General features: G+C 35.0%; 1 long non-coding RNA gene across 1 annotated transcript; it reads left to right on the forward strand.

Moving 5' to 3' along the window:
* Nucleotides 1–20071: 20071 nt before the first annotated feature.
* LOC132800303 (uncharacterized) lies at nt 20072–21006 on the forward strand. The gene is made up of 2 exons (XR_009635327.1): nt 20072–20276; nt 20542–21006. It is a non-coding gene; the product is annotated as an uncharacterized LOC132800303 (long non-coding RNA).
* The last annotated feature ends 5189 nt before the right edge of the window (nt 21007–26195 follow it).

The raw sequence follows: 26195 nt of genomic DNA on the forward strand, positions 1-26195 counted from the left end.
AAATCGGAAAAAATATTATTTTATATATATATATTTATCCATTGGTGCTGAATGAAATTTGAGGGTCATTAAGAAATTCCCGATTATTATTTTATCGTGATTAAATGGTGTTTATTACACATGAGCAAGTATTTTTAGAAATTAATTGTGTATGGATTTGATATCATTTTTGGGCAATTAATTATGTTTAATTGGTATTTAAATCATGCTCATGTGGTACAATTGGGTTATGGTTTTATTGTGGTTTAATTTATTTATTATGCATGAGCAAAGTATATTTCCGTATTAATCGTACGTGGATTTATGTATGATTTTTCGGGCATAATTGGGTCAAATATTTTATGAAAATATTTGTTTAAATTTTATAAATTATGCCCGCGGTACTTTTATTGTTGAACCTCGTACTTCGAGAAAATTGTGGTTTATTTGTTATCGATGTTTCGTACCGAGTTATTAAATAAAAATACGTGGGATGGTAAGTATGAGAATTTAATATATTTCTCACGGTAATTTTGGAAAACGGTACGGTTGGTTAATAATAATTATTTTAGACGCACTCACACAGTATTGATGTTCTGGTGTATGGACACGTGGTAGCACGTAAGTATTATGTGGTTTAGCGCACAGGTATTATTTCTCCCGTGGTTGCCATTGGACTGGGCAGGCAAGTTTGATATTGGCCACAGCCGCCCCTCCCTTGGCCGGGATGATGGTTTCAGCAGCTGTACTGTCGGGACGCCGAAGTGCCGTTTGCAAGTTTCTCTCTTTAATCTCCCCGCCAGTCGGTGCTCGGGACGCTGGGTATCGGAGGGCATCACTGGTATATGGTGTGGTGCGTCAGGTGTAATTTTCAGATAAAGTTTCAAACCCCAAAGGTGTTCAAAAATTATTTATTATAATTTATTACATTTTAATTATATATTGGGGTATTTATTATTTATTGTTTATCAAATGGTTTAATCCCTTGGTTTTCGGGGAGTACGTACATCGGGTTTTGTGAAAATGTTTTAAAAGGGGAACATTTCCAACGGAGTGAATAGTGAGGGTTTTGAGAGAAATTGTTACCTCAATTGTTTATTTATTTATTTATTTAATTGTTCGGTATTGCGTAATTAAATTCCTTTATTTTTTTATATTATTAATATTAAAGGTGTACAGTAGATAGGGAGTCGAAACTCGTATCGACGAGTACTTTACAACCATGTATGAGTCGAAACTCAACCTTGCATGAACAAAAAGTCAACTCCGATACCCTTTGGACAGTTTGGACCTCAACTTGTTTTGCTCATAACTTTCAAACCGTAGCTTCGTTTTCGACGTGCTACTAGTCTATGAAGTCGTGATAATGTGTACTTTTTAACGGTACTTGGTCAATGTGAAATTCCATCAGCAGTAAAAAGTCAATATTTGATCCCTTTTCGGTCAACGACGGTCAAACCCGGTCAACCTTGGTCAAATTTCCAAAATTTTCGATGTACTTCGGGACGGGGTGTTACATGTAGAATAATTATTCGATCAAGATATCCTAATTTTATAAAATCAGAATACAATGCAAAAAAGTCAAGCTTAATTGAAAATAATTGATTTATACTGAATGATTTAAATTATATCTTGATTTTATAAAATTATTATATATTGATTCGATCTGAACTGTATATATATATGCAGTAGAAATATATGTTGAAGTGTGGCAATTTTGCCACTTGATGGTGCATGTCACCGGCTAGCATGCACACCTTGGTATCAAATCATTTCCTTTTATGAGTTTATATATATTTTTTTTGTATGTTTTAATTTATGCAAGGTATATTTTGATAATGTTTTGTGCCAAAGTTATGTATGCAAAAGTATAGGCAAAATTATGCACAAAAGAGTAGGAATGTTATGCTTGAAATGCCTATGGTGCTGGATTCATAATTTCCAGCAACATAGTTCTACTATTTATCTTATATCTCAGGTTGCAAATGGAGTTTTGGGCTGAAATTTTGAGGGATGTCTTGTCAGGACCCGTCCAGAATTCCTCCTCCGGAACCCTAGACAGCCCTGATCCCAGGGAAATACCACCGAACCTTCCAACGGAAAATCCGGCAGCACCTCCCCTAAGGGATTTACTTACCACAAAATTCCCTGCACTGAAAACACACTTCTAAAATTATCCCCTTATTCCTCCCACAGTACTACAAATCGATTCCACAAATTGCAGCACTTAAAAAAATAAATACAGTAATCCTGTGCAAAATAAATACAACAAGAGTGAAAGAAATATTACAACTGCAATAAAAGAATAACAGGGTACTGCCGAACTAAAACAGCGAGGAAGATCAAGTCCGCTCCGAGTGAACACCGACAACCTGGTACCTAGAGGAACGGAATTTAAGAGTGTGAGATGCTAATCATCTCAGTGAGCGACCCTACTACTATACCATATAATATCACAGTAATAATAATATTTTCTCTCAAAACCCTTACAATTCTCTCAGTTGGAAAGGTTCCCCTTTTAAAACAATTTCACAAAACCCTTTATCCATATTCCCCGAAAACCAAGACATCAATTAAATACCAAAAGCGGTAACAATTATATTTTTAATTCCAATTCAGTTTCCAAACATTTTATTTTTAAAACACAGTTCTGAAAATCATTTGATGCACCCACTATATACCAGTGGCGCCAACAGTACCCAGCGTCCCAAGGTACCGCCAGACAGGAGGTTATAGAAAGAAACCGGCATACGGTCGCGTGGCGTCCCACTGCGCCGCTGCTAACCTGGTGTCCCGGCCAATGGGGGGTGGCCACCCTCTCCGATGGCATCCACAGGACACCCTCATAATATCACCTGCGCGCTACTCACACCCACCTGCGCGCTAATCATATCCGTGTGCACAATATCCATATCACATATACCATATCACATAATCAGAACACCAGTACGTGCACGGTGCATCTAAAAATCATAAAATCCACAATTTAAATTATAAAACAAATTTCACATTTTTCATAAACATAGCGGGCATAATCCATCCTCTTGAACCGGGAAATTCTCCACAATTTCCTTATAATTAATACCATAAATCCCATGATTTTCAAATCCACCAACTCCCAAATCCATCAATTCAAATATCCACATTTTTTCCAAGCATAAATAATTTCTCGAAATATCATAATCAAATCCCATAATATTTTATGGGCATATTTCATAAAAATTGAAATCACCAACATAACCAAATATTTTCCTTGAAATATTTGAAAATCGAATCGTGCCAAATTTACCATTAAAACCACACCAATTTCAAAATCCTCAAAACCATAAAATAATTCCACATGGCATAAATTGGTGAAATACACATTTTCTTAAATCCGATAAATTCACAGACAATCAAATAAATTAATATTTTATTCGGGTAAATAATACCCGGTACCCGGGGGGTCAAAACACAAACGATATCTAGAATTTACGAGTCATATACCGAATCGAAGCTCGAGTGATGCTAATCACAGATCCGGTCTTAATTTTCGATGATCGTACCCGACGGGGTTTGAATTTCGTCGGGAAGCTTTCCGAGTTTCGGCTCCGCAATTCTCCCAAACCGTCGCGAATTGGCGGAAACGGAAGTCGGATTTGGGTTCAGGAGGTCGAACACTGCGGACTGGAGCTGGCCGGAATTTTCGGGTACTCGCCGGAACAGTATTTTCCGGCGGGCCGCCACGGTCATCGGAACAGTATTTTCCGGCGGTGGCCGTTGGCTGTGAAATTTTGCAGATTTGTAGATCGTGAGGAGAGCAATCCAACGGGACCGACGGTGAGCAAAACGGAGGTCGGACGGCGGAGAAATCACCGTTTGAAGATTTTCGACCCCTCGCCGGAAAACGCTCCGATCCCGGCGCGTCGGTGGTCCGATGGCTGTGATTTTTGGTGGGTAGGCCGGACTTGAGGAGAGGATGATGGGTGTATGGCGCGTGTACTGTATATCGGCCGGAATAGTGCCGATTCGCGGTGGCCGGCGGTGGAGGGGGAAAAATCGCCGCCAAACTTCGGACGTCCGATCCGGGCGCGTCCGGCGGCCGTTCGCCGTGAAATTTGGAGGTTTTGCCAAAAATGAGGTGGGCAATCTGGCTGGCTGGCCGGTGACTCTCTCTCTCTCTCTCCTCTCTCTTTCTCTCTCCTCTCTCTCTTTCTCTCTCTTCCCCGAGTGTTTTAACAAATAAAAACCCTGCATGATACTGTTCATGCCACGTGGACCAATCAGAAGCTGACACGTGGCATTTCACTGTTCACCAACCCAAAAACATTAAAATAATACGGTATCCGGTAAACTTCAAACGTCCATAACTTTTTAACCGGATGTCCGTTTTGAGCGTGCCGCTAGTCTGTGAACTCATATCGACGAGCACTTCACAACCATGCATGAGTCAAAGCTCAATTCCCCATAAACAAAAAGTCAACTCCGGCACCCCTTGGACAGTTTGGACCGCAACTTGTTTCGTCCATAACTTTCAAACCGTAGCTCCATTTTCGACGTGCTACCAGTCTACGAACTCGTGGCATCGTGCACTTCGCCACGGTACCCTAGTCAACTCAAAATTCTCACCGAGTCAAAAAGTCAACCTCGGTCAACGTGCACGGATTCCGGTGCGATTTGGGACGGGGTGTTACAGCCTTCCCCCCTTACAAAAATTTCGTCCTCGAAATTTCCGCGCGTCACTGGAACAAACAAGGGTTCTGATCACGCACCTGCGCTTCGGGCTCCCATGTCGCTTCCTCGACTAAGTAGTTCCTTGCCAACCAATCCATGCCCAACACTACTTCAAGTCCGGATAGATCCAACAGGATCAGGTCTGCTTCCATCACTTGATCTGTGAAATCGTCGGGCGTAGTCCTGGCTCCCTGCTGCGTCATAGCAAACACCCGGCCTTGACTTGTCTGTTGGGGTCTCCTTCCTCTACCTCGACTCGATCCTGCAGACGGCTGGACTGATCCCGAAGAAACTCCTACTGGCTGACTCCCCTGGGAATTCTATCCTGGAAATATCCCCGTATGCTGTGTCCGTCGACCTGCTTCTAGCACACTGCCGCTACCATAAGGGCAATCCCTCCTTATGTGGCCTGGCTGCCCACACCGAAAGCATAAACCATCCATCTGACACTGCCCAAAATGATTCCCCCTACAAAGTGGACAAATCCGCGGAGAACCAATGCGTGACTGCTGATACGAGCTTGCATCCACACTGATCGAATGGCGAGCTGGCTGGGGCATGCGATAACTATCTCTCCTCTGGAATCTGCCTCGTGGGCTTAACCCATCACTGTTTGAGCCTGAGCTATGGCTCTTCTTAGGTGCCCCCTGTCGAGGTACTTCGCTATACGAACCTTCGAATGATCTGCGCCTCGCGGGTCTGTGTATCTCCTCCTGTCTCTCTAGCTCGAGCGCTGCATCCCTGGCGGACTGATAGGTGGGATGTACTGATCCAGAAAGGGTGTAGCCGATGCTCTCTTTCAATCCGTCTATGAACCTCACCTTCTTCGTGTGATCGTCGGGAATTAGGTGCATGTAGAATTCTGATAGTTCTCGGAATCTCCTCTCGTACTCTGTCACTGTCATGTTCCCCTGTCGTAGTTCTTCGAACTCTCTCCTTCTTGCTTCACGGTAGGCAGGAGGACAAAACTCAGTAGAGAAGGCCATCTTGAACTGATCCCACGTATGCCTTGCACGAACAACTGGGCTAACTTCTCGGGTGAAAAACGTTCTCGCACCGGTAGGAAGTGTGCCGACTTGGTGAGACGATCAATGATTACCCAAATGCCGTCGTACCTTCTAGGTGTGGAAGGAAGCTTGAATACGAAGTCCATGTTGAGTTCTTCCCACTTCCACACGGGAATCGGTAAAGGTTGGAGTAGTCCCGAAGGCTTCTGTCTTTCTGCTTTCACTTGTTGACAAATCAAACACTTTGATACGAAGTCTGCCACTTCTCTCTTCATACCAATCCACCAATAATACTTAACAAGCGTCCAGTACATCTTGGTACTCCCAGGATGCATCGCATACATCGAGCTGTGCGCCTCCTCTAAAATCTCCTTCTTGAGTCCTGGAATATCCGGAACACAAAGTCGTCCTTTATACACGAGGGCTCCATCCCTCCTTATGAAAAATTCCGGATCAAGACCTTCTTGTACCTTGCCCTTAATTGTCCTCAACTTAGGATCTTCCATTTGGGTCTCTACTATACGATCCACCAACACCGGTCGTACCTGGAAGCTAGCCATGAGAACTCCTGAAGGATGCATATGCATTAACACCCCCATCTTCTTCAACTCCACCATGAGAGGTAGTTGGATGACTTGGATGTGAGCAAGGGATCCAGTAGCCTTCCTACTCAAAGCATCTGCCACTACATTCGCCTAATAGTGACTTTAACTTCCCTCTTGTGCAACTTTCCTTCTCATGCCCACTAATTAAGGATAGTCAAATTGGTCCACGAGAACACGATCTGCAAGTCTTGGTCATAGTCGAACGCTAACAATAAGGTGCTTCTAAAGCATGCATCCTTAAACCAACAACCAACTCTCGTGACTCGATCAGCACTTTAAAAGGTTAGATTAGAACTTAAGTCTAATTTCCTCAAATACTAGTATCACCAAGTTAAGGTTGAGATTAATTCACTTGTCTTCGATTACCCTCCTAGTACTTACAATTATAAAACCCTTGCTCCTCATTGATTAACCAATAGTCTTAATCTCGACAAACATCAATCTTTCTTTTAACTAAATTCATCAAGGTCATGAATAAAATTCTCAACATCCAAATACCATTCTTGAAAACCCTAAGTTTTCCCCATTTCAAATAGATTCCATGAATCCACACCTCAAGCAATAAGAAATTTAAATCTTAATTCTAGCATCACCACCAATACTATGAACAAATCACTAGATCCTTAACCCAATAAAGTATTCCACACTTCTTAAATTCTAACTCCGTCCCAAAAATCATACTCCTTATCATTGTAAATTATCACCAACAATATCAACCACCTTGAATCGATGAAGCACCATCAATACGAACCTTAAATCTCCAAGGAAATAAGATATCAAGATCTTAGCTTCTAGAATGAAAAATAACCATGCTTAAACATCCAACCATGCCTAAGGAATCATCCTCATCTCATTAACCTCATCAACCACCAAGTAGAACTTTAGTCGCTATCCGGAGCTTGCTTGATTCTCTAAACGCTGTCGTACCTTCTCTTTGTGAATGATAGTTTAAGCACGAAATCCATATTTACATCTCCCTACTTTTACTTATCGGTGACCTAAGTACCTTTATTCGGATCTTGCAACTTCCTTTATCGTGCCAAACCACCATGTCATCCAGTGAGCATTCCATACGTCTTGGTACCCTTGGGGTGTATCGCATACCTTGAATCACGTGCGTCCTTTAGGATCCCCTTTTTGAACTCAACAATACCCTGCTTTGGATTCTTAATTGGCGATACTTAACCTTAAGTCACTTTTGGAAAAACCATAACATAAAACAAATAATAAAATATATTTTTCAAATATACCTAACTTGCATAGGCAATTGTTAAAACTCCACATTGAAAATCATATCTTAAAATCCATAGCATAAAATAAAATATGCACGCTTGTAATGGAGGTACGTACGACACCTTCTACATGTTACGTAATCCATGATTCCAACTGTCGCCGACACTCTGCTACCAATACAAACCAGGGTGGTTGCCTATATTGGCCGTCCAATTCCCCGGGCTCGTAGGCAACATGATCATGGGGCTAGCTCTACATGGACCACATTGGTTCGCCGCCTCCATATGGTGCAGTATAATATCAAACAATATAACATACAGATACATGTATGAACACAAACCAAAAATACTTGAATAAAACACCTTGAAAAGCATTTAAATTTTGATAATCGATCGGGAAAATATTTTGACGCCTTGAAATCAATCGACACACATCCTTAGGCAATCATCCTTCTTCTCCATGAACGAAACGGATACCATTCACGATGATAAGCTTGACCTTCAAAAAGAAAAGGCATCTTCGACCATCGACTAGGCCATAGGAATTTCCCGTTAGGCTAGATGATCCTAATTGACACCCTCGAAGATTAGAGTTATTCAAACTCGGGCAACGAATTTACTTCGAGACAAACAGAAAGAACGCTTCCACGCGGGTAAAACGAGAGACTAGACATGGATGGGACACACAACAATGCACAGTCCCTTAGGAATACTAGAACCTAGAGCTCTGATACCAACTGTCAGGACCCGTCCAGAATTCCTCCTCCGGAACCCTAGACAGCCCTGATCCCAGGGAAATACCACCGAACCTTCCAACGGAAAATCCGGCAGCACCTCCCCTAAGGGATTTACTTACCACAAAATTCCCTGCACTGAAAACACACTTCTAAAATTATCCCCTTATTCCTCCCACAGTACTACAAATCGATTCCACAAATTGCAGCACTTAAAAAAATAAATACAGTAATCCAGTGCAAAATAAATACAACAAGAGTGAAAGAAATATTACAACTGCAATAAAAGAATAACAGGGTACTGCCGAACTAAAACAGCGAGGAAGATCAAGTCCGCTCCGAGTGAACACCGACAACCTGGTACCTAGAGGAACGGAATTTAAGAGTGTGAGATGCTAATCATCTCAGTGAGCGACCCTACTACTATACCATATAATATCACAGTAATAATAATATTTTCTCTCAAAACCCTTACAATTCTCTCAGTTGGAAAGGTTCCCTTTTTAAAACAATTTCACAAAACCCTTTTATCCATATTCCCCGAAAACCAAGACATCAATTAAATACCAGAAGCGGTAACAATTATATTTTTAATTCCAATTCAGTTTCCAAACATTTTATTTTTAAAACACAGTTCTGAAAATCATTTGATGCACCCACTATATACCAGTGGCGCCAACAGTACCCAGCGTCCCAAGGTACCGCCAGACAGGAGGTTATAGAAAGAAACCGGCATACGGTCGCATGGCGTCCCACTGCGCCGCTGCTAACCTGGTGTCCCGGCCAATGGGGGGTGGCCACCCTCTCCGATGGCATCCACAGGACACCCTCATAATATCACCTGCGCGCTACTCACACCCACCTGCGCGCTAATCATATCCGTGTGCACAATATCCATATCACATATACCATATCACATAATCAGAACACCAGTACGTGCACGGTGCATCTAAAAATCATAAAATCCACAATTTAAATTATAAAACAAATTTCACATTTTTCATAAACATAGCGGGCATAATCCATCCGCTTGAACCGGGAAATTCTCCACAATTTCCTTATAATTAATACCATAAATCCCATGATTTTCAAATCCACCAACTCCCAAATCCATCAATTCAAATATCCACATTTTTTCCAAGCATAAATAATTTCTCGAAATATCATAATCAAATCCCATAATATTTTATGGGCATATTTCATAAAAATTGAAATCACCAACATAACCAAATATTTTCCTTGAAATATTTGAAAATCGAATCGTGCCCAATTTACCATTAAAACCACACCAATTTCAAAATCCTCAAAACCATAAAATAATTCCACATGGCATAAATTGGTGAAATACACATTTTCTTAAATCCGATAAATTCACAAATAATTCCACAATAATTCAAATAAATATTTGGCACATAGAAATTAAATTCCAAATATTTAAATCACACATTATATATTCACCAATTAAATTTCCAAAATTAATTTGAAGGTGGGTCACTCACCTGGAGCACGCAATTAACCCATGATCCACCACGGGATCAATTCTACGACTCACCGGTGCTCCTAGAACAAAATTCACAGACAGTCAAATAAATTAATATTTTATTCGGGTAAATAATACCCGGTACCCGGGGGGTCAAAACACAAACGATATCTAGAATTTACGAGTCATATACCGAATCGAAGCTCGAGTGATGCTAATCACAGATCCGGTCTTAATTTTCGATGATCGTACCCGACGGGGTTTGAATTTCGTCGGGAAGCTTTCCGGGTTTCGGCTCCGCAATTCTCCCAAACCGTCGCGAATTGGTGGAAACGGAAGTCGGATTTGGGTTCAGGAGGTCGAACACTGCGGACTGGAGCTGGCCGGAATTTTCGGGTACTCGCTGGAACAGTATTTTCCGGCGGGCCGCCACGGTCATCGGAACAGTATTTTCCGGCGGTGGCCGTTGGCTGTGAAATTTTGTAGATTTGTAGATCGTGAGGAGAGCAATCCAACGGGACCGACGGTGAGCAAAACGGAGGTCGGACGGCGGAGAAATCACCGTTTGAAGATTTTCGACCCCTCGCCGGAAAACGCTCCGATCCCGGCGCGTCGGTGGTCCGATGGCCGTGATTTTTGGTGGGTAGGCCGGACTTGAGGAGAGGATGATGGGTGTATGGCGCGTGTACTGTATATCAGCCGGAATAGTGCCGATTCGCGGTGGCCGGCGGTGGAGGGGGAAAAATCGCCGCCAAACTTCGGACGTCCGATCCGGGCGCGTCCGGCGGCCGTTCGCCGTGAAATTTGGAGGTTTTGCCGGAAATGAGGTGGGCAATCTGGCTGGCTGGTGCGTGTACAGTAACTAGGCCGGAAAACGTGAAAATGGCCGGCGGCCGGTGACTCTCTCTCTCTCTCTCCTCTCTCTTTCTCTCTCCTCTCTCTCTTTCTCTCTCTTCCCCGAGTGTTTTAACAAATAAAAACCCTGCATGATACTATTCATGCCACGTGGACCAATCAGAAGCTGACACGTGGCATTTCACTGTTCACCAACCCAAAAACATGAAAATAATACGGTATCCGGTAAACTTCAAACGTCCATAACTTTTTAACCGGATGTCCGTTTTGAGCGTGCCGCTAGTCTGTGAACTCATATCGACGAGCACTTCACAACCATGCATGAGTCAAAGCTCAATTCCCCATAAACAAAAAGTCAACTCCGGCACCCCTTGGACAGTTTGGACCGCAACTTGTTTCGTCCATAACTTTCAAACCGTAGCTCCATTTTCGACGTGCTACCAGTCTACGAACTCGTGGCATCGTGCACTTCGCCACGGTACCCTAGTCAACTCAAAATTCTCACCGAGTCAAAAAGTCAACCTCGGTCAACGTGCACGGATTCCGGTGCGATTTGGGACGGGGTGTTACATGTCTACAGACATATATAGAAGACTATGGTTCAAATTTCAGGTCCAAATGACATGGGAAAGTCCATTTTCTATTCCAAACAGATTGCTGTATCTGATGGGCCCAGTATGCAGAGTATGGGTCAGTTTTGGAGCTGTTTGGCCCATGATCCGATTCTAGAACATTCCTAGCTCTTGGAACAATATTTATTGATGACCAAGGATGCTTCAAACCAAGTTTCATAGGCAGATACAAAGGGAAACTAAGTAGGTGAAGCTAGTTTGGTTGTTTACCCAAACTAGTTAAACAATAGGAACTTAGTTCAAACCATGTGCCACTTTTTACTATATTTGGAATAGACATGTTGCAGCTGTTTTTGACCTCTTTTGTGTATGAAAAGTTAGGTGTTGACCATTTTACTTTTTAAATTTCAAATACTTTACTCATTTTGTAAGCTCACATGCTTGGCATGTGTGAACTAGTTGTAATTTCAAGCTTATATTGCAAAATGAATGAAATGGCTATAGATCTAAACCTCATTTTCAAAACCCAACGTGGTCCCCTTCTTCTCATCTCTTCTTCAACACCTTAGAACACTCTAGGAACCCTAAAAACCAGAAAACACCATAACCAAAACCTAAAAACACAACTCACACACAACCATTCCCAAGAGCATCACCAAAAGCTTGCTTGTTGCTAACACTTCAAGCTAGCTTGCTCTTGGTCATAACCTTCTCACCCCAACAATATATATTGTAGAAATATATACCTTATACCAATAGAAAAATAAATTAAAGAACCAGCCAGATATTCTTTTAATATATATGTTTTGCATGTGCCTTTAATATTTGAAGAGCTAGAGTCCTAGGCTTGGTTTAATATAGTTGTAGCTTCTAATAAAATTAGCTTCAACTGCATAGAGAAATAATTAGTTATAAAAATAATCGGTTAAGTGTTTGGTAAACAGATATTTCAAAATTGTTGTAAGTTTTAAAACCAACATTTAAAACTGTAGTAAATAAAAGTTTTTAATTGTTGTTAATTATTGCATCCTTAGTAGCACTATTACAAATATTATTGCAATTTTTTTACCAAAAAAATATTATTGTAAATTTTTTCTTAATAATATTACTATTCTTTTATTTAGAACAACTAAATAAAAGGAATATATATATATATATATATATTTAAGGTATCAAAGCTCATTTACTATAAAAATATAAATTGGAAAAAAAAAATAAAGGCTTTATTAAAAAGGGTTAAAATTGGTATTTTTGTGATAGTAAGTGGAAAAAGTTAGAAGAACCTGCTTCTATATATATATATATATATATATACTCTTCTGCTGATTCAAAATTAGGCTCTGGACATCTAGATTTTTGAAGAATAAAATGATTTTTTTTTTTTAATTTTATTTAATACCAAAATTAGTTTTTGATTGTTTTATAATGAAATTTGAAGTTCCAAAAACAATCCCAAACAGGGCCTTAGCTCACCAAGCTAGACTAGCCGCACCACTCAACCCTAACGTAGCTATATGTATTTGAAAACAATTGACTGCCCTGCTTTCACCGTTACATCCAAAATTTTCTCCTAACTTTGGCTATAATAAATTTGAAAAAAAAAATCACATTACAGTTTGAAGTAGAATACAGATAACTGGATCATTCTACATACTATAAATTAACTATAATTGTAGATCAAAATACACTACACATAACTCAACAATCTTAATTATATGGTTTTTGGATCTGCAGGGACAATCTGAAAAATTATTAATTTTTTGGTTAGCAATTTAAGTTTGAATTCCCCATCCCAATATTAAAAAAAAAAAAAAATTAAAAACAGTTGTAATTAACTATAAGCAAGCTGGCTGAGCTCTTCAACAGCCAGAAAATTAATCAAGCCAATCATAGTCATAATGGGAACGCATATATATATAATCAAAATTGGCTTATATTGATGCAAATCAACGTGATATTAGCTCATTGACCATATTGTGCCACAATGACCATGCAAGGGTCTTATAAGTAGAAGTTTCTAATGAAGAAGAATTCCAAACATTAATGTTTTATTCCCTTCACACTTCATTAGAGCTAGACTTCCTAAAACTTGAACCACATCTTTCGAATTTGTAGGTGTGATAGTTGAATAATTTCTTTTTGTTAAACTATCATCTTTAATGATGGGGCATATTTAATATTAGGATCATGCTTAATTTTAATGATATATATAGATTTTTCAAAAAAGTAAAAATGAGAATTTTAAGGCTTGGGGGACACGGCCGAGTCAAGTCTCAATGTAGTTCCATATACATTTATATCGTGTGTGAACCATTGTGTGTTGTGTGTGAAAATTCAAGATTTTCTCCTAACGTAGCTTTATGTATTTGAAAACAATTAACTGCCCCGCTTTCACCGTTACATCCAAGATTTTCTCCTAACTTTGGCTATAATACATTTGAAAAAAAAAATTGCATTACAGTTGAAGTAGAATACAAATAACTGGATCATTCTACATACAATAAATTAATTATAATTGTAGATCAAAATACACTCCACATAACTCAACAATCTTAATTATATGGTTTTTGCATCTACAGGGACAATCTGAAAAATTATTAATTTTTTGGTTAGCAATTTAAGTTTGAATTCCTCATCCCAATATAAAAAATATAGAAAAAATTAAAAAAATTAAAACTTAAAAACAGTTGTAATTAATTATAAGCAAGTTGGCTGGGCTCTTCAACAGCCAGAAAATCAATCAAGCCGATCATAACCATAATGGGAACGCATATATATAATCAAGATTGGCCTATATTGATGCAAATCAATGTGCTATTAGCTCATTGACCATATTGTACCACAATGACCATGCAAGGGTATTATAAGTAGAAGTTTCTAATGAAGAAGAATTCCAAACATTAATGTTTTATTCCCATTCACACTTCATTAGAGCTAGACTTCCTAAAACTTGAACCACATCTTTCGAATTTGTAGGTGTGATAGTTGAATAATTTCTTTATGTTAAACTATCATCCTTGATGATGGGACATATTTGATATTAGGATCATGCTTAATTTTATATGATATATACAGATATTTCAAAAAATAAAAATAAAAATAAAAATTGAAAGGCTTGGGGGACATGGCCTCGTCAAGTCTTAGTATAGTTCCATATACATTTATATCATGTGTGAACCATTGTGTGTTGGGTGCGGAAATTCTGCTTGACTCAATGTAGTTCCATATACATTTATATCATCTGTGAACCAATGTGTGTTGGGTGTGAAAATTTTGCTGAAATATCTGTGTAAGATATATATTTCTTTTGGGAATAATCTGTCTAAGATGTTGATATAGTAATTAATGCCCATCTAATTGTGCTTCCAATAGCTAGCTATATTGAACAAATTCTCTCTCTCTATCTCTAAATATATATATATATAGATACATATGGGTTTTTTAACCACTATAACAACACCAGATCCTGGGTTCAAGGCTTGATTCTAAATTTTGTCCTCCCAATTTATCAAATATCTATATCTATATACATATATATATATATATATACATACATATATATATATATATGTATATAAGTATATCTATATATAGAATCATTTTATGGTTAGGTCGGACCTGACAAATATGGTGTTAACTAAAAACATGTTAAAAATCTAGACTATTGGATTCAAATGGTTTTATTCGGTCGGCTTAGATTGTAAGGAAGCTCACGCACAAAAAATTACCAAAAATTGCCATTCATATCGAGCCTCTTCTCCTTTGATACACATTTGCACAATGCCCCTTCCCATTTTTTCCTCTTCTCCTCTTATTTCCATTTGCATGTTCTTTTTCTCCTATAGTGGTTTTTTTCCTCCCCTTCCACCACCATCTCTAGCTTGCACACAAGCCATTCTAGCCTCATTGTACCAAATTCAAATTTATCCCCCCAAAAAAAAAAAAAAAGAAAGAAAAAAAGAACTCAAAAATTACAAAAAATTACAAAACAAATTACTCAAAAAAATTACCAAAAAAAGGAAAAATTAAAAAAATTTCAAAGAATTACATAAAACAATTTTCAAAAGCCAACGTTTTTACAAAGGAAAAGCATTGGTTTTGGCCTCCCAATTTTTTTTTTTGGTTAACTTTCAATTTTGTAATTTTAATCGATCCCCAATTATTTTTTTATTAAGTTTGAATTTTATAATTTTAAATGATACTTGTAAAAGTATCAAAAAAATTTAAAAAATTACAAAAGAATTAAAAGGATTAAAAAATTGACATAAGCGGACGCTTTTACAATGTAAAGCGTTGTCTTTTAACTCCTCAATTTTTTATTTTTTTAATTATTTTTTATTTATTTTTAATATATCAAAGGAAGAGAGCGAATCAAATTACAAACACTCAACCCAAGAAATAATGGTGTCCCCTTTTTGTGAGGCCAACACTATGTGTTTATTTCCTAGCCACATGTATGCATAAAGTATTTTTAATTTCTCTCCCTATTTCAAAATGGTCCCACTGAAAACTTATTTTGGATGCTTTATAGGTCAAAGCAGACGCTTTTAAATTTTAAAAGCGTTGGTTTTTGTAAATTTTTTAAATTGTTTTATTATTTTTTAAATTTATATATATTTATATATATTTTTATTTATACAAATATGATTCAATATTATAAAATTTAAATTTAACAAAAAAAATTAAGTACCAATTGAAAATTATAAAATTAAAAGATAACCAAAAAAAAGGGGTCAAAGCCAATGTTTTTACATTGTAAAGCTGTTGGCTTTTGTAACTTTTTTTAAATTTTGTTGGTAATTTTTTTGAGTAATTCTTTTGTAATTTTTTTTTCTAATTTTTGAGTAATTTTTTTTCTTTTTCTTTCTTTCTTTTTTTTTTTTTTCGATAAGTTTGAGTTTGGCACGACGGGGCTACAACAGCTTACGTGTGAGCTGGAGATGATGGTGAAAGCAGAGGAAAAAAATACTATAGGAAAAGAGGGAGGTGTGAATGGGAATCAGAGGAGAAGAAGAGAGGAGGCATGGTGTGAATGGGTATGAGAGAAGAAGAGACTCGGTGCGAATGGCAATTTTTGACAATTTTTGGCATGTGAGCTTCCTTACAATCTGAGTCGTCTGAATAAAGCCATTTGAATCCAATGGTCCATTTTTTTTACCTTTTTTTGGTTCGCACCACATTGGTCATGTACGACCTGACCATAAAAGGATTATATATATATATATATATATATATTTGTATGTATAAATATACATAGTTTTGATAGACAATGAATAATTAAAAATGAGTCAATTTTGAACAATAAATAAAGCATATATTTAATAGCTAAACCAATCTTGTATAACTTATGAATACAATACCTTAAAATATCTCTAATGGTGAATGTGAATTTCTCTATATGTAGCAGAGACATTGACGCTGTTTAAGACATCGTTCGGGGTTGATTTTAGAGCTCAAATTCTAATTGGTAAAGAACCTAAAGTTAATTTTAGTGTTTGGTAAAATAATAAAATTTTAATTTTACAAAAATTTATATTTTCTAACAATTATTTTTTAGAAGCAGCAAAATACTAACCTTTGAGACTGTGATTTTAGCTTTTATAGTTATTTATAATGAAAATACCAATTTTTACCCTTATTTATAAAGTTAATATCATTCTTGTCTTAGGTGTAGAACTTGAGAAATCCAATTAGTGAAAGTCTGATGCATAGTAGATAATTTATATATATATATATATATATATATATTTTTGTAATTTCTTTTCTACATGGATTTTTTTTTAATTCTAATTTTATAAAATTTTAGTTATGCATTTAATATATTTTATCCTTTAATACTGTTGTGATGAAAATAAAATTTTTGATAAATATTTAGTAATATAGGTTATATATATTAACAAAAACGATACCACAAGCAAAAAAGATGATGATAAATCATGTACATTTTAATCGTTACAATAGCAATAATAATTAAATAATAAAATACTGATTTTGAATCGTACAATAATATAAAATAATAATTTACCAAACACTTAACTGATTTTTTCTGCAGCATAGTTAAAGTTGATTATTTTATAAGCTACAACAATATCAAACTAAAGTCTGAATCTAAATATATAAATATATAATCAACTATAAAATTATTTTTCAATCGTAATATGCATAAAAGAAATTTATGGCTATTAATTAATTGAATATATCATTAGTTTATTTTATTTTGCATAAAAAAAATAAATAACTTTTTTAAAAAAATAAGAAAGTTTAGAATGCCTAAAAGACGGTGTTTAGTTTTGTTTTCCAAATCACATCAGTTTAACATGGTATTTAGGCAAATCCATTGGAGAGATTTTTTTTTTTTTAAGTCGCTGTTTTTTTTTTTTTTTTCTTGGACATGGCAAAAGAATAATCTAACAATAGTAAAAACCATTAGAGATGCTCCTATGAATTCTTTAATATTTTAGTAATAATTTAAACATATAGAAACTTTTAATGCACTAATAATATTATTTATATTTAATTTATAAATAAATTAACAAAAATAAATGAAATGTACTAATAATCTAACATTAAAAAAAAAAAAAAAAGTTAATGCTCAATTTCTTTTAAATTTTTGTCTTATAATGAGTTAGCCGAGTTAAGCTTTAACTTTTTATCAATGAGTCGAGACAATTTTTAACAAAAAATTTCAAAATTTTGCAAGTTTTAACTGAGTTTGATCACTTTTAAAATTATGCTAGCCGAGTTTGAGAATTCTAATTTAGATTTGGCTTGACTGATTGACACTCTTACAAAATACATTTCATATAACTCAGTAATCTTAGATATAGTTTCCACAGTGTAAATGCAATGACAAAATTATTATTTCCTTATATAGTGATCCCAAATTCGAATTCCTTACTTATCAATATTGGAAAAGCCCAAAAAAAAAAAAAAGTCTTAATTAATTATAAGCAAGGTGGCAGAGCTCTTCAATATCCATAAAAATAAATAAATAATCTTAGCCAATAAACACACAGACAGGGATAGATGGAGCCCTAAAATTTTTAGAATTGATCGATACCTATATATGCAAGGCGTGCATTAATTGTGTGTGCCACTGTGTGATTATCTCATGGCCTAGCCACAGAAAGATGGACCCTAAAATTTTTAGAATTGATTGATATCTATGTATGCAAGGCGTGCATTAATTGTGTGTGCCACTGTGTGGTTATCTCATTGCCTAGCCAGAGAGAGATGGAGCCGTAAAATTTTTAGAATTGATCGATATATACATATCCAAGGCGTGCATTAATTGTGTATGCCACTGTGTGATTATCCCATTACCAAGCCAGCACCATACGAGACATGCGCACAAATGCTTGTGGGAGATGCTTTACAGGATTGCCTAAAGTTCTTCATCAACCCGCAGATTGAACCGCACCTTTATGTCTAGATTTTTATTTGCCGATCATAATCGGAATAACAATACGTACATATAATCAAAATTGGCATATAATGTACCACAATGACTGCAAGGGACTTATAAGTAGAAGTTTCTAATAAAAAATCCCAAACATTTTAATGTTTTATTCATCCATTCACACTTCTTACTCGAGACCATATCTCTAATAAATTGGATTAATTGTCTAGAGTGAATTTGAAACGTATATTAGGACCATCTATTTATTTCCTTGCCAATTTTTCTCATGCTGACCGGATTTCATTATTTTATTAGAAAAGAAACTATTCTATTACAAACTTGTACGTTCACATTAGACATTCTTTGTTTAAGGACAAAACGAAAGAAAATTCGAAATATATATATATATATATATATATATATATGTATATATATTTTTGGTAAATATGTATATGTATATGTATATACTTTGAGGCGACTACTAATGACCTGTTGCATGTATGTACTTCACTATCCCTAGTCATAGCTCCCTATAAATGAGTCCCCATGATTTAACGCCAGGTGTATTAAATTTTTCCACGTTGCTGACCTCATGCACTGTGACGTCAAATACCAAATGGAAATAGTTTCACACGATAAAACATATATGGGAGTCGTAGACCTGGGAGACTGGTCAGCAGTTCTCTAGCTAGTGCAGATATAATCTTTTTATTTTAATTCATCTTAATTGTTATTATATTTTATTAGTTAATTTGTCAATGCAATTCAAAAAATTTATACAAAATAATTAAATTATTTAACCGCCATCATCTCAAAAAATACGAAATCCAATTTTAGTTATAAAAATAAAAATAATTATGATAAAAACTATATCTTGTGTTTTTTATTTGGTTCTTCGTTTAACAAGATGTATGGACGTATAGTGATTATGTACAACAGCACTCTACTCATGTAGATCAACATCAAGACTGGAGCCATCATAGAAACTCTATCTTTTCTCATCTAACAAATAGATATGAGAGAGATAGTTTACCACGTGAACAATTTAAGTGCAAATTATTTTAGCAACAAAATAATAATAATAATATTAATAAATAAAATAAATAAATAAATAAAACACAAAAAAAAAAAATACTTTTTTTACGAAACAAAACTTAAGTGTAAAGCTCTTTTAAAAGGCCCGTATGAAGTTAGGTCGGTTCTGCTTTACTGTACTATAATTAAAATTGTTGCGTACAAGTTGTATAAATACATGCAGTCGCTTGTTAATATACAGTGAATATGTTCAAGTTTATTCATATATATTTTCTTGATTTCCTTATTGTCAAAATTTATCATATAGTTTACAGTTGGTGAACTCACGCATGTATATATGTAAATTTATAAGGCATCAAATACAGGTTATATACAGTTATGTGATGTGTTGTGAACCAATATTTAATGGGTGTGGAAATTTTGCATCAATTAATTAATTACCTAGAGCAGTGGGCCATGACTGGTATGGTGTGTATGGAAGTCAAGGATACCCAGCACAGCTGGATCGAGGACAGAAGGGTTGGTTTATTCATCTCGGATCTGTTCCAGTTGCAGGACCACCTGCTCGTTCATCAGGGGCCATCGTCTATCGTGGCCATATTAATGACGAACTTGAGTTTGATTGGATTGTGGCGTGGGACAATCAAATCAATTCCCCGAATAAAGTAACTACATAAATATAATTAAGCTACCTTGCTACTATATATTATATTATATCATATTTTAATAATATTGTACTACTGTTTTATTACGTAAATTACATACTAGCAAATCATCATGATGCTCATGCATTTTCTATATAATTGTTTTATTTATATATTATTATTTTTTCATTGTATATGTATATATATATATTTGCTTAGTTTTATCAAATACATGATTAGACATATATATGATTGGGATTTTTATACGCATGATAATGATATGCAGGTATACACTTCAGTCAGGGCACCAGTCCTGAAGCCCGTTGATTGGAACGAGATACAGCAAGAGCTGATCAATTCTAAGAATGAAAGCACTAGCAGCGATGGTGGATTATTGGCCCATGTGTCAATTGGTGATGGCAATTTTCCTGTACTTCGCGCAGTACTCTCACCACAAGCACCTTCCAGGAAATAGGCTGCCATCTGGCACTAGTCATATAGTATATATAATATATGTGCATGCATGCTTGCATGTATGGTATGTGGAATAATGCCATCATATACATATGTATGGCCCCATTTTATGTTAAGTGTATTGTATGCTGAGGCTGCCTAGCTGTAGCTGATGACAGTCATAATTAATATGCAAGGTGTGTGGAATAATGCCATTGTGGTTTATGACATGGCAACTTTATGTTAATTTTATGTTATATATGCTATGGCTTTCAATGAATATTATTAAATTATATTATCATTTTGTCTTCACATATATCAAGAAACAATTCTTGTTATGTATGTCAACTATTGAATCCAGATTTTCAAGTCCATTTTCAATATTTTTATCTTTGTAGAACACTGATATAATTTCATCTCATGCATTAAAAATCGTTAATAAAAAAATAAACGAACTGTAAAAAAATAAATAAATTATTTTTTAAAATAAAATAAGATTCTATCAGCCATATATAGGAACAAAATAATAAAAATAAAAGATTTCCATCCGTCATATACATTTGAAGTGTTGCTATATACAACAGCCAATTGATTGTCCTATCCTTCAAAAGTTTTGGGTATATTTTATTTAGATCTTTAAAATTTATACCTATTACAATTTAGTAAATATTTTAGTGTATGTAACATAAGTGCTCTAATAAATTGGTTTAGGTTTTGTTTGGTAATATGATTTCTTTTTTATTTCTTGTTTTTCATTTTTGTTTATGTTTTTTTTTTTAAAAAAAAATAGTAACATATTTGATGATCATTTCTGTTTTTTATTTTATTCATAAAAAAAAAATTAGAAAATATGTTTGGTAACCTCTTTTCGTTTCATGTTTCTTTCATTCGTTTTTTTTTTTTTTTTCTTTCCCTCCCAGAATTCATTAGTTATTACCAACGAGGTTTGAATCGATTAAACAGGGGTCAAAGTTTACCTAATTCTCATGGACTAGTTACCCAAAACTTTGACCCATTAGAATTTAGGGCACTCAGCCTTTGGAAGAAAAAAAAAAAAAAAAAAAAGGGAAAATTTTCATTCTCTATTGTTTAACAATTTTTTTTCTCGAAAAAAAAACAAAAACAGTAAAGGATTACTGCACATATTTATGTTTTCTTTTCTTAAAAAAAGGACAACACCTTAATTGTCCAATGTGAATATGATATATATATATATAGAGAGAGAGAGAGAGAGAGAGAGTTTAAAGTAAAATCTATATTTATTTATTAAACTAAGGTTCATTCTTAATAACTACTCGATTCTATATCAATGAGTCAAGTCTTATATTTTAATAAAAATTCCCTAATCATCAAAGGTGGATCTTAGTTAATAAAGTAAGGTAAACCTACTTGAGACGAACTATGTATTAATTCATGTTCTTAACATTAGGATTCTATTTTTTATTTTTTGGATTGCATCAAGGGATGAAATTGAAAATTATATTAATTACTAAGTTCTAACAAAATTCGCTTTTACTAAATAGGATTAGTATATCCCGACAAGATTTATTTTTTCTAAACAAATTAGTATATCATTAAATCTATAATTGATCTTTTTTAAAATTTAAATTTTAATATTCGATATTATTCAAAATCTAATAAAAGAATATTTGATATTAAAGTCATCACATCATCATGTATATATTCTTACCATCATCTAAACTCTATTTATCTTTTATTCAATATTTTTTTTCTATTTTTATCGGACATCATTATATATTATATTACTTAATTTCCTGCTAATATATTTATATATATATATATATATATATTTATAGTACAATATATACTTATTTCAAAAAATAATGCTATAGTAAATATGTATCCTGCTTGATAGTATGGGGGGTCTAATTATTTATCTGCATATTTTTAAATAGATAAAAGTCTAAAAAAATTTTAAAAATGTGTCTCTTTGAATATATATATATATATATATATATTAGATCGTATTCTAAGTGTGCTTAATTGTCTAAGGAGAGTATGAAACGAAAGAAAATTGTAGAATTTGGGACTACTCATGTCACGTATGTACTCACTACTCCTATAGCTACCTGTATGATTTAAGGCAACGCCACGTATATTAAATTTTTACACGTTGCATGCTGATCTCATGCACTGTGACGTCAAATACCAATTAATAATTACTTTTCATAGCGACGGGCCTACTTCTACAGCTACAGGAGGGTGGTGGGAGCAAAGCTCTGCTAAAAAAAATCTTGATTCTTCGTGGTTATCCGGGCACATTCATTGACAATTGTTCTAATAACAGGAATGGAGGGGTGTCTTGAACGGCCACAATGTATGAATTGAAAATTTTGAAGAAAAACAACTAAAGAAACCCAGACAAAAAAAAAAGGGAAAATTTTCTTTCTCTATTGTGATAAATATCAGTTTTGTGGTTGTCTATTGACAGATTATATGTCAATATATTGAGCTATTATTTTGAGATTTTCTTTTTCAATTTTTTACATGAGACGCTTATATGGTTTGATGCTTATGATAATTAGGTCATTGTGAAATGTATCTTAAAAGATTTAACTAGTTAGTTGCTTTTTTATATTAAAAATTAAGTACATACAATCAAAAGAAAAAGTATATAGCAATAATATGTATATATATATATATATATATAATATAATGTGAATGAATTAATAATAATTAAAAAAAAAGTTCAATGGGTAAAAGAATTGATTGCCTTATTAATTGCCTTTTTGTGGTTGGTTATGAAATATTTGTAGTATGTGGAGCTTAATTGTTTGTTTTATGTTTCATTTCCACCAAAAACATGCTGAATATAATTTTATTAATGATCCTTAACCAAAAAATCTACAAAAGATTTAGAAAAAAAAGAGAAAATTTCAAACAAAGTTGATTATCGACAGTCCAATGGTAATTATCGATGAAACCGTCAGTAATCCAATATGGGTCTTAACGTATTTGTTCCGATAACTTTGATAATGTGTGTTTTTTACCAAGAACACGTAAAAACTAACTTTATTAATGATTCTCAACAATACAATCCACAAAAAATTTGGAAAAAGTTAGAAAATTTCAACCAAAGTTGATGACCAATGGGTCATCGATAATTACCAACGATCCGTTGGTAATCAACTTTGGTTGAAATTTTCTAACTTTTTCCAATTTTTTTGTGGATTGTATTGTTAAGGATCATTAATAAAGTTAGTTTTTGCATGTGCTTGGTGGAAGCACATATTATCAAAGTTGTTAGATTGAAAAAAATGACAAATTGTAATTATCGACAAGGTTTCAGTAATTACCGATGAAATCGTTAGCATCTGTAATTACCGATGCACCATTAGTAATCAACTTTATTTGAAATTTTTCCACTTTTTTCCGATTGTTTTGTGGATTCTTTTGTTGAGAATCATTAATAAAGTTAGATTTAGCATGTTCTTGATGGAAACTCTCATTATTGAAGTTGTATAAGTTTTCGTTTTGTTGATTTGGATTCAACAATTGGAGAATTTGCTATTACCGAATATATTTGTGCAACCTTCAATTCCAGTAAATAAGTATAGCCTATTAATACCATGGAGTAAAACATCACGCTTAAAATCCAATAACGTAGAAACTAAGAAGAAAAATTGGACTAGGAGAAGTGACATTACCAAACAAATATTGTATTCAAGAAAAAATCATCATTTCATCAAATATATGTACAGGCAGATTTAACTATTTTGTTATGATTCCATTGTCATTTCCACTTGAGCCAAAGTATAATCAGCAGACAAAAGCAAGACGTATACCATAACCATAACGCAGACAAAAGCACTGTCAGGACCCGTCCAGAATTCCTTCCCCGGAACCCTAGACAGCCCTGATCCCAGGGAAACCCTACCGAACCTTCCAACGGAAAATCCGGCAGAGCCTCCCCTAAGGGATTTACTTACCACAAAATTCCCTGCACTGAAAATACACTTCTAAAATTATCCCCTTATTCCTCCCACAGTACTACAAATCGATTCCACAAATTGCAGCATTTAAAAAAAATAAATACAGTAATCCAGTGCAAAATAAATACAACAAGAGTGAAAGAAATATTACAACTGCAATAAAAGAATAACAGGGTACTGCCGAACTAAAACAGCGAGGAAGATCAAGTCCGCTCCGAGTGAACACCGACAACCTGGTACCTAGAGGAACGGAATTTAAGAGTGTGAGATGCTAATCATCTCAGTGAGCGACCCTACTACTATACCATATAATATCACAGTAATAAGTATAAATAATAATTATTTGGAAATAATATTTTCTCTCAAAACCCTTACAATTCTCTCAGTTGGAAAGGTTCCCCTTTTAAAACAATTTCACAAAACCCTTTATCCATATTCCCCGAAAACCAAGACATCAATTAAATACCAGAAGCGGTAACAATTATATTTTTAATTCCAATTCAGTTTCCAAACATTTTATTTTTAAAACACAGTTCTGAAAATCATTTGATGCACCCACTATATACCAGTGGCGCCAACAGTACCCAGCGTCCCAAGGTACCGCCAGACAGGAGGTTATAGAGAGAAACCGGCATACGGTCGCGTGGCGTCCCACAGCGCCGCTGCTAACCTGGTGTCTCGGCCAAAGGGGGGTGGCCGCCCTCTCCGATGGCATCCACAGGACACCCTCATAATATCAACCGCGCGCTACTCACACCCACCTGCGCGCTAATCACAACCGTGTGCACACTAACCATATCACATAATCAGAACACCAGTACGTGCACGGTGCATCTAAAAATTATAAAATCCATAAATTTAAATCATAAAACAAATTTCACATTTTTCATAAGCATAGCGGGCATAATCCATCCGCTTGAACCGGGAAATTCTCCACAATTTCCTTATAATCCATACCATAAATTCCATGATTTTCAAATCCACCAACTCCCAAATCCATCAATTCAAATATCCACATTTTTTCCAAGCATAAATAATTTCTCGAAATATCATAATCAAATCCCATAATATTTTATGGGCATATTTCATAAAAATTGAAATCACCAACATAACCAAATATTTTCCTTGAAATATTTGAAAATCGAATCGTGCCCAATTTACCATTAAAACCACACCAATTTCAAAATCCTCAAAACCATAAAATAATTCCACACGGCATAAATTTGTAGAATTCACATTTTCTTAAATCCAATAAATTCATAAATAATTCTACAATAAATCCAATAAATATTTGGCACATAGAAATTAAATTCCAAATATTTAATTCACACATAATATATTCATCAATTAAATTCCCCAAAATTAATTTGAAGGTGGGTCACTCACCTGGAGCACGCAATTAACCCATGATCCACTACGGGATCAATTCTACGACTCACCGGTGCTCCTAGAACAAAATTCACAGACAGTCAAATAAATTAATATTTTATTCGGGTAAATAATACCTGGTACCCGGGGGGTCAAAACACAAACG

This window comes from Ziziphus jujuba, chromosome 12 (assembly GCF_031755915.1).
Source record: "Ziziphus jujuba cultivar Dongzao chromosome 12, ASM3175591v1".
Taxonomy (NCBI): Eukaryota; Viridiplantae; Streptophyta; class Magnoliopsida; order Rosales; family Rhamnaceae; genus Ziziphus; species Ziziphus jujuba.